At 37.2% G+C, this 13,699-nt stretch overlaps 1 protein-coding gene and 1 non-coding gene across 5 annotated transcripts in view; one reads left to right on the forward strand and one right to left on the reverse strand.

Moving 5' to 3' along the window:
- MRPS28 (mitochondrial ribosomal protein S28) overlaps window positions 1–13,699 on the reverse strand; it is a 210,416-nt gene that overhangs the window by 172,752 nt on the left and 23,965 nt on the right. The window lies entirely within an intron of this gene.
- Window positions 8,757–8,829, forward strand: TRNAK-CUU (transfer RNA lysine (anticodon CUU)). The gene has a single exon. It is a non-coding gene; the product is annotated as a tRNA-Lys (tRNA).

Consider the following 13,699-nt stretch of genomic DNA (forward strand, 5'->3'; position numbering starts at 1 on the left):
TAAAAGAATTTTGCGAACTCTGGCCAAAGTTGAATACGAACCTCTACTGAATACACCTGGCAAGGTTTCGCTACTTCTCTGGGATCTCATCTGTTACTGCTATATTCGTATTCCACTTTCAGAAATAAAGCTGTTTCAGATCTAAAAGGACGCCTGAACCTGACCACTGCAAGGTTTCTTCACATCAGTCCCTCTCCCTTAATGTGGCACAAACGCAAAGTTGCACTGATACTGTTGCCTTTGTTTTTTGGTTTTGTTTTGTTTTTGCTGATAAAAGAGGAGATACAGAAACTTACAGTCCAATATGAACTCGCTAATTCCAGGTCTATTGTTACTCTACAGCCTAATTTTTCATCAATCCAATCCCACATGGCCAAATGCCTACAGAAAAACCACAACATGCCTAAAACGGAGCTCCATGTTGTGCCCTGTGAACTGCAACTCTGCCCCACTTCCTACTGCTGGGACCTCTAGTTTTCTAGTCCCTCAGGCTGGAAACCTCAAGCACCAGTCATTTCTGTGAACAGTTCCTCCTAGCTCTCCTTCCGCATCTCTCCTCACTGGGGTCCAGCCCCTGCATGGACTACTATGAGAGTGTCAGAACCATCCTTGCTGCGTCCATTCCAACTCACACCTCACTGTGGGTGTCATCACACAAAAATACCACTTCCCAAATGCCTCTCTGCTGTCTTTCCATTGTCCTAAGTCTTAGCCTGAAATTCAGAGTTTTCTATAAGGATTCTTACCTGTCTAGCAAAGCAAGTATTTCATTACCCCCCTAAAACTTCACCAAGCCACGGGCTACTGACCACTGCAGTGGTTTTAAAATAGGTACACATTTTGTTCGCGATTCCCTCTAAAAGATAGAGACTAATTCCCTTCCCCTTGACTGTGGGCTAGGTTTAGTGACTTGATTCTAATGAACAGAATAAGGCAGAAGTGACAATGCATGACTAGGTTGTAAGAGGTATCACAACCACTCAAACTTTCTTAAACTATTCACTCTGGGGGAAGCTAACTACTATGTTGTGAAGACACTCAAGCAGTCCAATGGAGAGGTCCATGTGATGAGAAACTGAGACCCCCTGCCCACAGCCAGCACTAACTTGGCAGGCACATGAGGGAGATACCTTGCAATCATATCCTCCAGCCTCAGTCAAGCCTTCAGATGACTGCAGCCCTAGCCAGTATCTTGTCTGAACTTCATGAGAAACTCTGAGCCTAACTGTTTAGTTAAAACACTACTAGATTCCTGACCCACAGCAATTGTGTGAGAGAATAAACTTTTATTGTTTCAAGACACTAAGTTTTGGAGTAACATGTTACACAGGTAGAGATAACTAACATGATCTTGTCAAGCTCATTCTCAATTCCCTGCCACTACTCATGCTTTTCCCCAACCAATATCCTCTTAATATCCATCTCCTAACACCCCTCCCCCTATCCTTCAGAATCTAGCTAAAGTTTCCTCTCTTTGAGGGGGTCCTTTTTTTATGAAACCATTTCAACTTTCATTTCTTCAGCTTCTCCCCTGATTTCTGTGCTTGCCTACATCATTCCTGTATTCCTCTGTGTTACTGTGCTCTACGCACCCTTCCTCCTAAAGCCATCATACAGTTCATTCAAACTGCATTCAGCACACGTAATTAAGAAACTTGATAAATATTTGCTGAAAAAATTAACAAATCACACACACACACACACACACACGCACACGCACACACACACACCCGGGAAGTGTATTTGATCAGTATAAAGTAGTGGTTAACATAAATATGGAGCTACATTGTCTCAGGTCTGCTTACTTACTAGCTGCTACCCTTGGGGAAATGACTTAAAATCTCTGTAGCCTTTGTTTCTTCAGTGTTTTTTAAATGAAGATTCTAATAGTACCCACCATAGAGTAATAAAAAGATTAAAGAAAATAGTACATACGAAACTCAGTGATGTGCTAGCACAGAGTGCTCAACAAATGTTAGCTATTATTGTTCTTATTATTAACCACAAATTACAGAATACACGCTGAAATCGTGGGTCCCTGAGTTTCTAGATGTTATAAAGTGGCAATCTAAATAAATACAAAATTCTACAAACTAAAGTAGAACTCACACTTTCTATTTAAGATAGCTTTTAATTTTTCTAAAGTCTATTCTTAAGTCAATAGAACTACAGCCTGAACCAATTGTAGGGAGTGCAGCCTTGACTTTTTCTCCTCTTCATCCTATTAAGATATTAACTTCAAAGCTTTTGTGGGAACACTTAATTGCTTGCACTCCTTAACAAGCAGCCACCATAGTAGTTTCCAGATTCACTTTTAACCTTTACAGTCCTGGGAAGGCATATATGGCAAACTTATTAGACATATAAATTTATAGTCTCTGGGCTAATACAGTGATACTTATGTGAATATGTTATACGAAGCAAATCAATTTTGTACATCAATCAAAATAGAATCTAGTAAAACAAATCAATCCAATAGAACACTGCTATGCCATATATCTGGGGGGGGGGAGAAGAACCTCTAATGCTATTCATTAAAAACTTTTTTTTTTTTACTGAGGTATAACTGACATATATAATATATTAATTTCAGGTGTATAACATAATAATTTGGTATCTGTATATATTGTGAAATGATCACCATAGTAAGTCTAGTTAATGTCGTCACCATACATAGTTTTGCAAGAAATTTTTTTTCTTGTGATGAGACCTTTTAATTTGTACCTTTTGACTCCCCATCACCCATTTTGCCCGCCCCCTACCACCTGCCTCTGGCAAACACCAATCTGTTCTCTTCATCTGTGAGCTTGGTTTTGTTGTTGTTGTTTTTAAGTCTAATGCTATTCAAAAGCCTGACTACATGTGTTTCATGAACTTAGAACACTTCTGGGATCATATTTTATAATTTACACATATTCTTAAGGCTTCTTACTAAAAAGTTAAATATAACAGATGCTCTTTCATCCTAAAAAAATAATCAGAGCTCTGTTAAGAAAATATGATAGAATGATCTTCAATCACAAATGTATTTCAAAACATTCATACTTTTTAATTGTGTACCATGTCCTCTGGAATAAAGAGAACCACTTTATTCAAATTCTTATTTTCTCTTTTCCCCCACCAACACACCTTGCAAACTTCAGTCTTTGAAACATTCAATACCCATCCCACTCTTTATTTGACCCTATAGATCATACAACCTGAAATAGAAACAAAGACTGGGAAATTAGCTCGTTTTTTCCACCTTAGTGTCAAACAAAAGTACAAATAATATGCAGTGCATGTGCTAGTTACCTTAGAACTGCCAATCATGCTTGTTTTGAAACTCTTCGATTTTCAGAACTGTCAATCATGTGTGTTTTGATAGAGATGCCAGTGTAGAAATAATGCTTTAAAAGACGTGACGTTCATTAACACATTAATAAATGAATAGACTTCATTTGTAAAACTGGACTTTAGGATTTTACAGAAATAAATACAATTCTTGAAAAATCAAAATTAAAATATAACAATGAAGTAAGATTTAGAGAATTTGGTTCTTTAACCAAAAATGTAAGCATGGCTTAACGACAAGAATTTTATATTTCAGTAAAAAGATAAATGTTCCTCAACTGATACTAATCACAAGTAGTATGACTATGAGTGGGAATGAGAGAATCAAAACTGACCTAAATCTGGGCATTTTAATTTTAATTTTTCAAGCAGGCAAAAATATCAATATTATCCATTTCCTTTCTCCACCTCCCTAATACAACCAGACTTACCATCTACCTAGTTGTTTATGTCTTAAATCAAACACCATTCAAAACTTCTCCCTCACTCTCCATACTTAGTCATCAAGACCTGTTTCTTCTATCTCCTAAATTGCTAATGAAGCCTCCTCTCCTGACCCTCAGACTTAATTAATGTTCTCATCACTTCTTTCCAGAAGCTTCTTTATTGGCCTAATTCATTGCACTCTTCCACTATATGCTCCACACCACTGCCAGAATGATCTCATTGAAACACAAACCCAGTCAAAGGCTCCTTATCACTTTCAGAATAAAGCCCCAATTTTTTAAAATGGTATATAAAAATCCCCTGAAGATCTGGCTCCTGCCCATCTCCCCACTCTCTCATCACTTCTCAACTTAAACCAACTAAGTCACTTGAGTTCCCAGAAGAGCCAGCTTCTCTCTCACTTAAAACTTTTCCAAGTGCAGCCATTTTTTGTACTTTGTCTCTCCTACCCTATGTCCTTTACAACCCAATGCAACTGCTAGTTCCTCTGGGAAACCTTCTCTGACAACTTAACAGAATCACTGATCCCCTCTTCTTCATTCCTATAGGATACAGTAAATAGAACTTACACAGTGTAATATACATCAATTTGCTTCTCTATCCCCCTGACTGAATCATCAAGTACCTGAAAGCAGGCACTGTCTGTAATCTGAGCATCAACAGAATAAAACACAGAAGTGACACATGATAGCTGCTTGTTAAATGTTTGCTAACTCAGTGAAAAACTGCACCATGACTAAGTTTATTTAAAAATAAAATGAATGGATAAAGAAGATGTGATATATATGGAATATTATTCAGCCATAAAAAAGAATGAAATCTTGCCATTTGCAACAACATGGATGGAGCAAAAGGGCATTATGATAAGCAAAATAAGTCAGTCAGAGACAAAAACCATATGATTTCATTCATATGTGGAATTTAAGTAACAAATGAGCAAAGAAAAAGAGAGAGAGAGAAAGAAACCAAGAAACAGAGTCTTAACAACAGAGATCAAAGTGATGGCTACCAGAGGGGAGGTGGCTGGGAGGATGGGTGAAATAGGTGATGGAATTAAGGAGGGCACTTGTGATGAGCACTTTGTGATGTATGGAATTGCTGAATCACTATATTGTACACCTGAAACTAATATATCACTGTATGTTAACTATACTGGAATCAAAATAAAAACTTAATTAAAAAATAATAAAAATAATAAAATCAATAGCTTAATTCTCGAAACCGATAAAATGTACTACAGGTACATTCCAAGCCAATCAAACTAATCAATGCTATAAAACAATACTTTGGGTTTAATAATGTTCTTAAGGAATTTACCCATTTACTTACAAATTTACTGTAAGAATTGATAGCATCTCAATGAGTATTTGAGGTCCAATAAACCCAACTTATTTTCACTAATGCTCCTACTGGAGGTGTTAAAGTCTCAACCACAATAAATACTCATGTCGAAGACACTCAGCACATTGACTAGTTCAACAAACACTGTTCTGAGATGTGACAATCCCTATCAAAGGTGAACAGACAGTCAACACAGGCAAGACCCCAACCTAGTTACACTTCACTTATCAGGAAGTTAGTTATCTGGTGACATCAAGTCTCCACAGAACCCAATGAGAACTAAACAGAGAAGTTTTAGAAGCTGTCAAAATACATGTTGAAGTCCATGTATTAAAGTACACACACTTATAGAAGAGGCTGAGAGGTCATTACTCAAATACTAGTTGCTCTTATTTTAAGCACAATAAATTTGGTGACCAATTTCCTGGGCATCAGAATATTAGAAGAAAATTAAGAAGTTCAAAAAAGCTAAAAAATGGAGACACAGGTACAACAGCAGAGAAAGAATAATGACATCTAAAAGTGAAAGAGTCTTAACAGAATTGGAGGGCTGTGCAGCTAAAGAGCAATAATTCTATATATTTGAGTTAGGTACAACACAGAAATTAATGTTTATAATTATGACCTCGGATCATCAAAAACAAAGACCAAAAAAACAGGTTAAACTACTTTAGGTCTGACAAGGTTCAAAGAAAGTAGATGACTTAGTTTATAAAAAAGAATCAAAGAATTAAAAATTGAGTATTACATGTAAAGAGTCAACTTTCTACAATTTGCAGAATAAACTAAAAATTGAGTATTACATGTAAAGAGTCAACTTTCTACAATTTGCAGAATAAACTTTTTTGAAATAAAGCATTCCCAGGCAGGTGACTCTAAGCTATGAATCATTGTCAGACGTTAACCAGCTCCTGTGACTACAAGTCTCACCTTAATTATGTTACATATCCATTCTGAAGCAAAGCCTGGACCCACTGGTCATTAGCTTATCAGTGGTAACGTTATCCAAACATATTAGATCATGGACACCACAACCAAGGATGTTATTAATAGGCTACCTACCATTCTTTAACAGACCTCCATAGAGCCTTCCCACCAAACTGTCCTCAGGGTCCCTGGTATAAAAACTGGCTCATATGTGAGACCATTTTAGGAGGTCCTAGATACTTAGTAACTATATGCTGTGGGATCTAGAGAGCAGCATAGTAGAGTGAAAAGAACACTTATGGGCTGCGTTGGATACACACAGCCTAAGGTTTGAATCCCTGCCTTATTAATCACCAGTTGTCTCACTGTAGCACATTATGCTTGGAGACTCACTTTCTTCATTTGGAAAATGGAGAAAATATCCCCTACTTTTTTTTTTAACTTAAATTCAATTAGCCAACATATAGCACATCGTAAGTTTCAGGTGTAGAGTTCAGTAATTCATCAGTTGCATGTAACACCCAGTGCTCATCACATCACATGCCCTCCTTAATGCCTGTCACCCACTTACCCCAACCTCCAGTCACCTCCCCTCCAGCAACCCTCAGTTTATTTCCTATAGTTCAGTCTCTCATGGCTTGTCTACCTCTCTAATTTCTTCCCATTCAGTTTTTACTCGCTTCCCCTATGATCCTCTACACTATTTCTTATATTCCACATATGAGTGAAACCATATAATAACTGTCTTTCTCTGATTGACCTATTTTGCTCAGCATAATACCCTCCAGTTCCATCCATGTCGATGTAAATGGTAAGATTTCACCCTTTCTGATGGCTGAGTAATGTTCCCGTGTGTGTGTGCGTTGTGTGTGTGTGTGTGTACCATATCTTCTTTATCCATTCATCTGCTGATGGACATCTGGGATCCCTCCACAGTTTGGCTATTATGGACATTGCTCCTATGAACATTGGGGTGCAGGTGCCCCTTCGGATCACCACATTTGTATCTTCGGGGTAAATACCTAGTGCAATTGCTGGGTCATAGGGTAGCTCTATTTTCAACTTCCTGAGGAACCTCCATACTGTTTTCCAGAGTCGCCAACACACAATACATATAGAGTCCCAGTGTAGGTTTTCAAAACACTAGCTATTATGTTTATCAGATGGAAATATGGAAAGGGAACAATCTTAATTTACACTAGGACGAATTTTGTGAAATTGTGTGCTATGTTAATAACAGAAGAAAAAATGTCTAAAGAAAAGGGCAGGCAGGTTCACATGACAGGAAAGTGCTTTATATTTTTAAGTCACAGTAGAAGCCCTCTAACTTACAGAATGGATTATGGAAAAGTAGGTTAAAGTGAGAACTCATTAAAAAAGCATACACATATACTATGAAACATTAGTTTAGCAATTAATGCAAATATTCTCATAGAGGTCCAGGCCTTCTCGCTGAGAAGAGGTCCACTCACTGGAGCTCTGCACTGATTTCTTTATATAAGCAATACCCTTATTACAATGTCTGGGATTGCCAGAATCAGTCACTTTAAAGTAAAACAGGAAAAGACAGACATTTTGAAAGCAATTCCTGCCAGATTTTTATGATTCCCCTTCCCTATCTTTATGGTTTCTTACCCAAACTAATTCAATAGTAGTTTCTTTAAAACAAACAAACAAACAAACAAACAACTCTCCTTTATGAGGGTGTTTCCAAAACATTAAAATTAACTTTCTTAGGAACAAAAACCCTTTCCATTCTCATATTTTATTAATTTATGCAATAATCAAAAAATTACTTAATAATATAAATAGATTTTAGAACAAACACAACTAGCTTTAGCTAAAGATATAGCTGAATGGAAGAAGCAAAAGTACCAGATATTGTAGCAGACCACCAATTTCTAATTTTCCAGTTAATGTTGGTATCAGTCAGTGGGTTTTAGAGAAGAAAATGTTGATTAATTTAGCAAGTCAGTTAATGCAATACCTGCCAAAGAAGTTAATGCCTGAGTCATTCATTCTAATTTGTCATAATCTGATTTCTGATTTTAAGTCACAATCCGACATGAAAGAAAAACAATATAATGGTTAAAACTTTTAAGGTTGGTATTATAAGAATTAGGCCCCATTCACACCTCCAAAATCTCTGAATTTATTTACTTCTATTTTGCAACTCAGTCTAAGTAGATGACAATACTACTAATCATGCTTAAATACCATAGTTTATGCTCTGAATGTTACTATTTATATGTCTTTCTAGAATTTTCTTTTAAAAGTGCTTTTCATATGCTTTATTTTTTTGTGGTAGAAGTACTACCATTTCACACTTTTTTTTTATGGATTTATTTATTCACTTGAGAGGGGGTGGGGAGGGAGGAAGGGAGGGAGGGAGGGAGAGAGAGAGAGAGAGAGAGAGAGAGAGGGGGAGAGACTCTCCAGCAGATTCCCTGCAGAGCATGGAGCCCATGACCTGAGCCAAATCAAGAGTCAGACGCTTAACCGAATGAGTCACCCAGGTGCCCCCCCCAACTCTTTAAACAAAGTGTTCCCAGAATTGTAATATATAAAATAACGAAGGTAGAGCCACTCTGAAAGTAGGGTCTAACTTCCTGACTACCCCTGGAACAGTCTCTAAAGCCTTTCTGCAGAACTCTAGAGCTTCCTGGGACGAAGGCTGAAAAGTGTTCCTTTAAACTATAATCAGGGATGCCTGGCTGGCTTAGTCGGTAGAGCATGTGACTCTTGATCTCAAGGTTGTGAGTTCAAGCCCCATGTTGGGCACAGAGCAAGCTATAATCAAAAACAAAGATTAAAACAAAAAAGCTATAGAAGTTATTAAAAAGCTATTACTTAGCTAATTAGAATATTCCTTTAACCATGGGGCGCCTGGGTGGCGCAGTCGTTAAGCGTCTGCCTTCGGCTCAGGGCGTGATCCCGGCGTTCTGGGATCGAGCCCCACATCAGGCTTCTCCGCTAGAAGCCTGCCTCTTCCTCTCCCACTCCCCCTGCTTGTGTTCCCTCTCTTGCTGGCTGTCTCTCTCTGTCAAATAAATAAATAAAATCTTTAAAAAAAAAAAAAAGAATATTCCTTTAACCAAAATAATTTCTGATTCTTATCAGTTGCTCTGAGTTTGAAATACCATCAACTATATTAAAGGCAATAATGAAAGAAACAACAAGTGTTGGCAGGGATATGGAGAAAAATGAACCCTTGTGAACTGTTGGTGGGAATGCAAACTATTGCTGCCACTGGAGAAGACAGTAAGGGAGGTTCCCCAAAAAGTTAAAAAAAAAAAAACAACAAAAAACCTACCCTATGATCCATTAATCACACTACTGGGTATTTACTCCCAAAACACAAAACACTAATTCAAAGGGATATATGCAGCCCTATGTTTACTGCAGGATTACAACAGCCAAATTATGGAAGCAGCCCAAGTGTCCATTGATAAATGAATGGTTAAAGAAGATGTGGTATATACACACAGTGGAGTGTTATTCAGCCATAAAAAAGAATGAAATCCTGCCATTTGCAACAACATGGATAGAGGTAGAGAGTATAATGCTAAGTGAAATAAGTCACTCAGAGAAATATAAATACCACACGATTTGACCCATGTGGAATTTAAGAAACAAACGAGCAAAAGGAAAAAAAAGAGAAGAGACAAACCAAGAAACAGACTCTTCTCTATAGAGAACAAATGGATGGTTACCAGAGGGGAGATGGGTGGGCAGATGGGTGAAACAGGTGATGGGGATTAAAGATTACACTTATGATGAGCACTGAATAATGTACAGAATCGTTGCATCACTATATATAATACTGTATGTTAACTATACTGGAATTAAAATTAAAAACTTAAAAAAAATCTTAAAAATAATGAAAAAATTAAAACATTTTGCCAAACTGGGTATTTTATTAAATTTGAGTTATTTTTCTTTGCATTTAATTAATTTAAACTGTCCTAAAGTAGAACAGATTCAACGACACAAAAGTCAAACTGAAGAGAAAAAAATGGCCTCAAAAGGGATTTAAAAAGCCGGTCAGGATGATGAATGATGAACAAATTATCTAAAATATCTACATCTTATTTGTAGTCTCTTAAGTAAATGTATCAAAGCAAGAAGTTCTGCCATTACTCAGTTACCCTCCTAAAATCTGCTCAGAGGCAGCCTGACATCATGGAGGTGGAGAAGTAAACACGCGTCCAGCCCAAAAAGCTGTTCTATCTAGTCATATAATCTAAACTTGTAGGTATGAAAAGGGGATGACCAGAGACCTAGCTGGATCTCATTACTTTCTCATTTGGTATTATCATCTTTCTACCAACTGTAAAGACAACACATAAGATCTAAATAAAATGTTTCCCACCCACAAATTTTGTCTTGGATACAGGTCAGAAAGGCAAAGTAACTGGAACAGTTATTATGCTGATTTGACACTTTTCTATAATATTTTCTTTTCTTTGTTTCTTTTGGGGGGGGGAGTAAGGGGGGAGGACAGAGGGAGAGGGAGAGAGAATCTAAAGCAGGTTCCATGCCCAGCGTGGAGCCTGACAAGGGGCTCAGTCTCACAACCCTGAGGTCATGACCTGAGCTGAAATCAAGAGTCGGACACTTAACCAACTGACCTACTCACGCACCTCAATAGTTTCAAAGCATAAGTGACAGGTAGCTGTAAGAGACCTAGGGAAGGGTTTTGGAAAGAACCTAAGCATTTCTATACATAGAAATCAAGAAATTTAATAAATATTCTATGAAGAGTAGAAACCTTCTTTCCATGATGAATTAAAAACTGGACCACAAAGGATTTGTTCAGATAGAAATTTTCTCCCCAGAAAACAATGTGTGGTTTTGTTGTTACCTACATAGCCATTAAAGTCTGTATATACACAGCCAGGAAGAGAACGAAAGTCACCACACTATTCAGGTTAATTCTTGGCTAAAGTGAACTACTCTCCTTAGCACACTATTAGAAATAACATTACCAGTCTGTAGGAACAGAGAGGAATAGAACTTAAGCCTTGACTCTTGCTTATCATTAAAAGAAAAAAAAAAAAAAAGCACTCTGAGGATATTTCAGACTTTCAGCAATAGAAGTAGAAGTCAAAGCCCTTTCCTAACTACTGTTATCTTCTACCCACCAACATTTTGTCACCATATTGTCCCTTTTTACTCATGTAATTACCGATTTCTAAAATTGATTTGTATGCTTGTTTACTATATACTCTCCTGCCTTCCAGTAGAAGTTGTTGCCCCAACTTCATGAGAGCAGACAGAGAGGTAGTCTGACTAGTTTACCAACCCTTACAACAGTGCCTGCCAAACCGAAGAGGTCCAGCAAATATCTGTCGAATGAATGGATGGATGAACAAACGAACAAATCAACTCCTGCACCATATGATTCCCCCCCTTTTCATGATCCTCAGTCATAAATGTATTGATTTTGTGAGTGATTTGGAAGTTGAAGTGGGAACTCCTGGTAAGAGTGATTGGATCCAGGGCAGTCAGATGGAAGCAGGAGTTGAAAGGTAACTATTACAGGTAACTACAAAACAAAGAGATGCAGGCATTTAACCCTAAGTATATTAAAAAAAAAAAAAAAAAGACTCTAATACAGTGACTGCTCCACAAACTAGACAATTTACTCGCAAAATTATAATGAGCCATCTGTCTCACCTCAAAAAAACAACTGTTACGTAGATTGCTTCGCTAGCAGGAATATATGTAGAGATGAGGGCTTCAACTATATAGTAATTTCTATAACAGAGTGTGTGCTTCTATGGTATTAGTTTTCAATGAAAAATTAAGATAATAAACGTTGCAACAAATTCTAGTATTTGACCATTTAAAGCTATACTGTACATAAAATAAATTCAAACCATATTATGGCACTTACCAGAGAAATATCTAGTCACAAATACTGATACTTAAAATTCTGTGGTGTAGTAAGTAAGGCCTGGGAAATCAAATCAGAAATTCTAGTCTCTAAGGCATTCTGTATTATGCTCAAAAATATAATGACAAAACTGATGTTTTAAAATTTTAATGAAATGGGAAAAAAGAACAGTATGCATAAAAGAATATCCACAAAGAAATAAATACCCATGAAAGGAATATCATAAACAAAATTCCAGCCACAAACATTAGGAAATGCACATATACTACATTTGCAACTTGTAATAAATCTGACTGAGCAGGTGAAATAGTCAAAATTCAGCAGAGTTATCCATAAAAGGCATTTTTTGTAAAGTTAGTACTTGATGTTCTGGCTGCCAGTCAGGTCAGCTTGCAAGAATAAAGATAGCACTGCACCTGGGTAGCACCCATGGGAGCATGATGAAAAGCTTATCAATTGTAGGGAAGAGATGAGAAGATTTCTTTACATAAAATAACACAGTACTTCATTTTTAAATTACTGATATGTTTTCTATTAATGAAAAATGATCTGCCACAGCCACTACTGACAGTATGCAAGAGCTCAGGATGCCTCTCTTGAAGGATAACGTATCTTCACACTTGCCTCCTGCATAAACCCTCATCGGTAAGAATTCTTAAGGACTGTCATCATTAGTTCACAAAAATCCAAATCACTAGGATTTCAAGAATAGTAATTATAGTAGCATCTGTTTATTATATGTCAGTCACTAATCTAAATCTTCACATACATTATCAGATTTAATCCCTTCAATGACCCATTACACAACAGACAGTATTAATATCTGCATTGACAGACTTATTCTACTTAGAAATTTCTTGAGTTCTTACTATTTTTGACTAAGCGTACATGTTATTTGATATGCCAAGACAGGCTATCTTGAGCCATTACCTCTCAAAGCCAGGTAGCATAAGCAGCCCGTTTTCCTCCCCAGGTATGTCCTGGTTCATGGCACTTACCTTGCAAGACACTGTTTAGCTTGTGATTATCCGAGGTAGAGGTGTGCTGGAGCCTGACTGCACCACCTTGTGGGAGCTGCCTGTGTACACATATTCCCAACTCTGCATTCAGGGACATCATATTGGTAACTAAAGATTGGCCATGGTGGGAGTGTTTCAGGCCACAGATATTGGCAAATCAGGGCCTTTTTTACTGAATCACTAGTTTTTAAATATTTATTCACATGCCACTGATCAGAGTAAATTTGTATTAAGTTTGTCAGGTCCAATTCAGATTCAGGGAGAACGAGTTCATGTCTCCTACTCATTTGAGCCCAGTTATCAACTGGACCTCTAACTATCCAGAACTCTCAAGAGAGAGGCAACCCACTTTCATAACAGCTCTCTTAGATCCAGAGCAGATTCTTTCCCTATTCATTTCTATAATACGACTCATTCTTAAACATCACAAACTTCTTTATCACTGAAATTCACCCTACGATGCCACTGAATACTAGATTCACCATGACTTTATGTACTATTAAGAATAAAAAACATGGCCAATTCAACTGACATAACATCAACTCAAAGATGCATCCTGGCACCAGAAATACTGAAATTTTTAAAATGTGCACACTAAACGCTGATGGGAAAAAAATCATTTCTATATTGCTTACTACTGTTTTCCAATCCCAGAATCTTAGTTCCACATCTCCTTTCACTCTTGATATTCTACTCCTAGCTCTCCCACCTTAACGGTTTCCCCAGTGCATAT

Source organism: Ursus arctos, unplaced genomic scaffold (genome assembly GCF_023065955.2).
Source record: "Ursus arctos isolate Adak ecotype North America unplaced genomic scaffold, UrsArc2.0 scaffold_6, whole genome shotgun sequence".
Lineage (NCBI taxonomy): Eukaryota > Metazoa > Chordata > Mammalia > Carnivora > Ursidae > Ursus > Ursus arctos.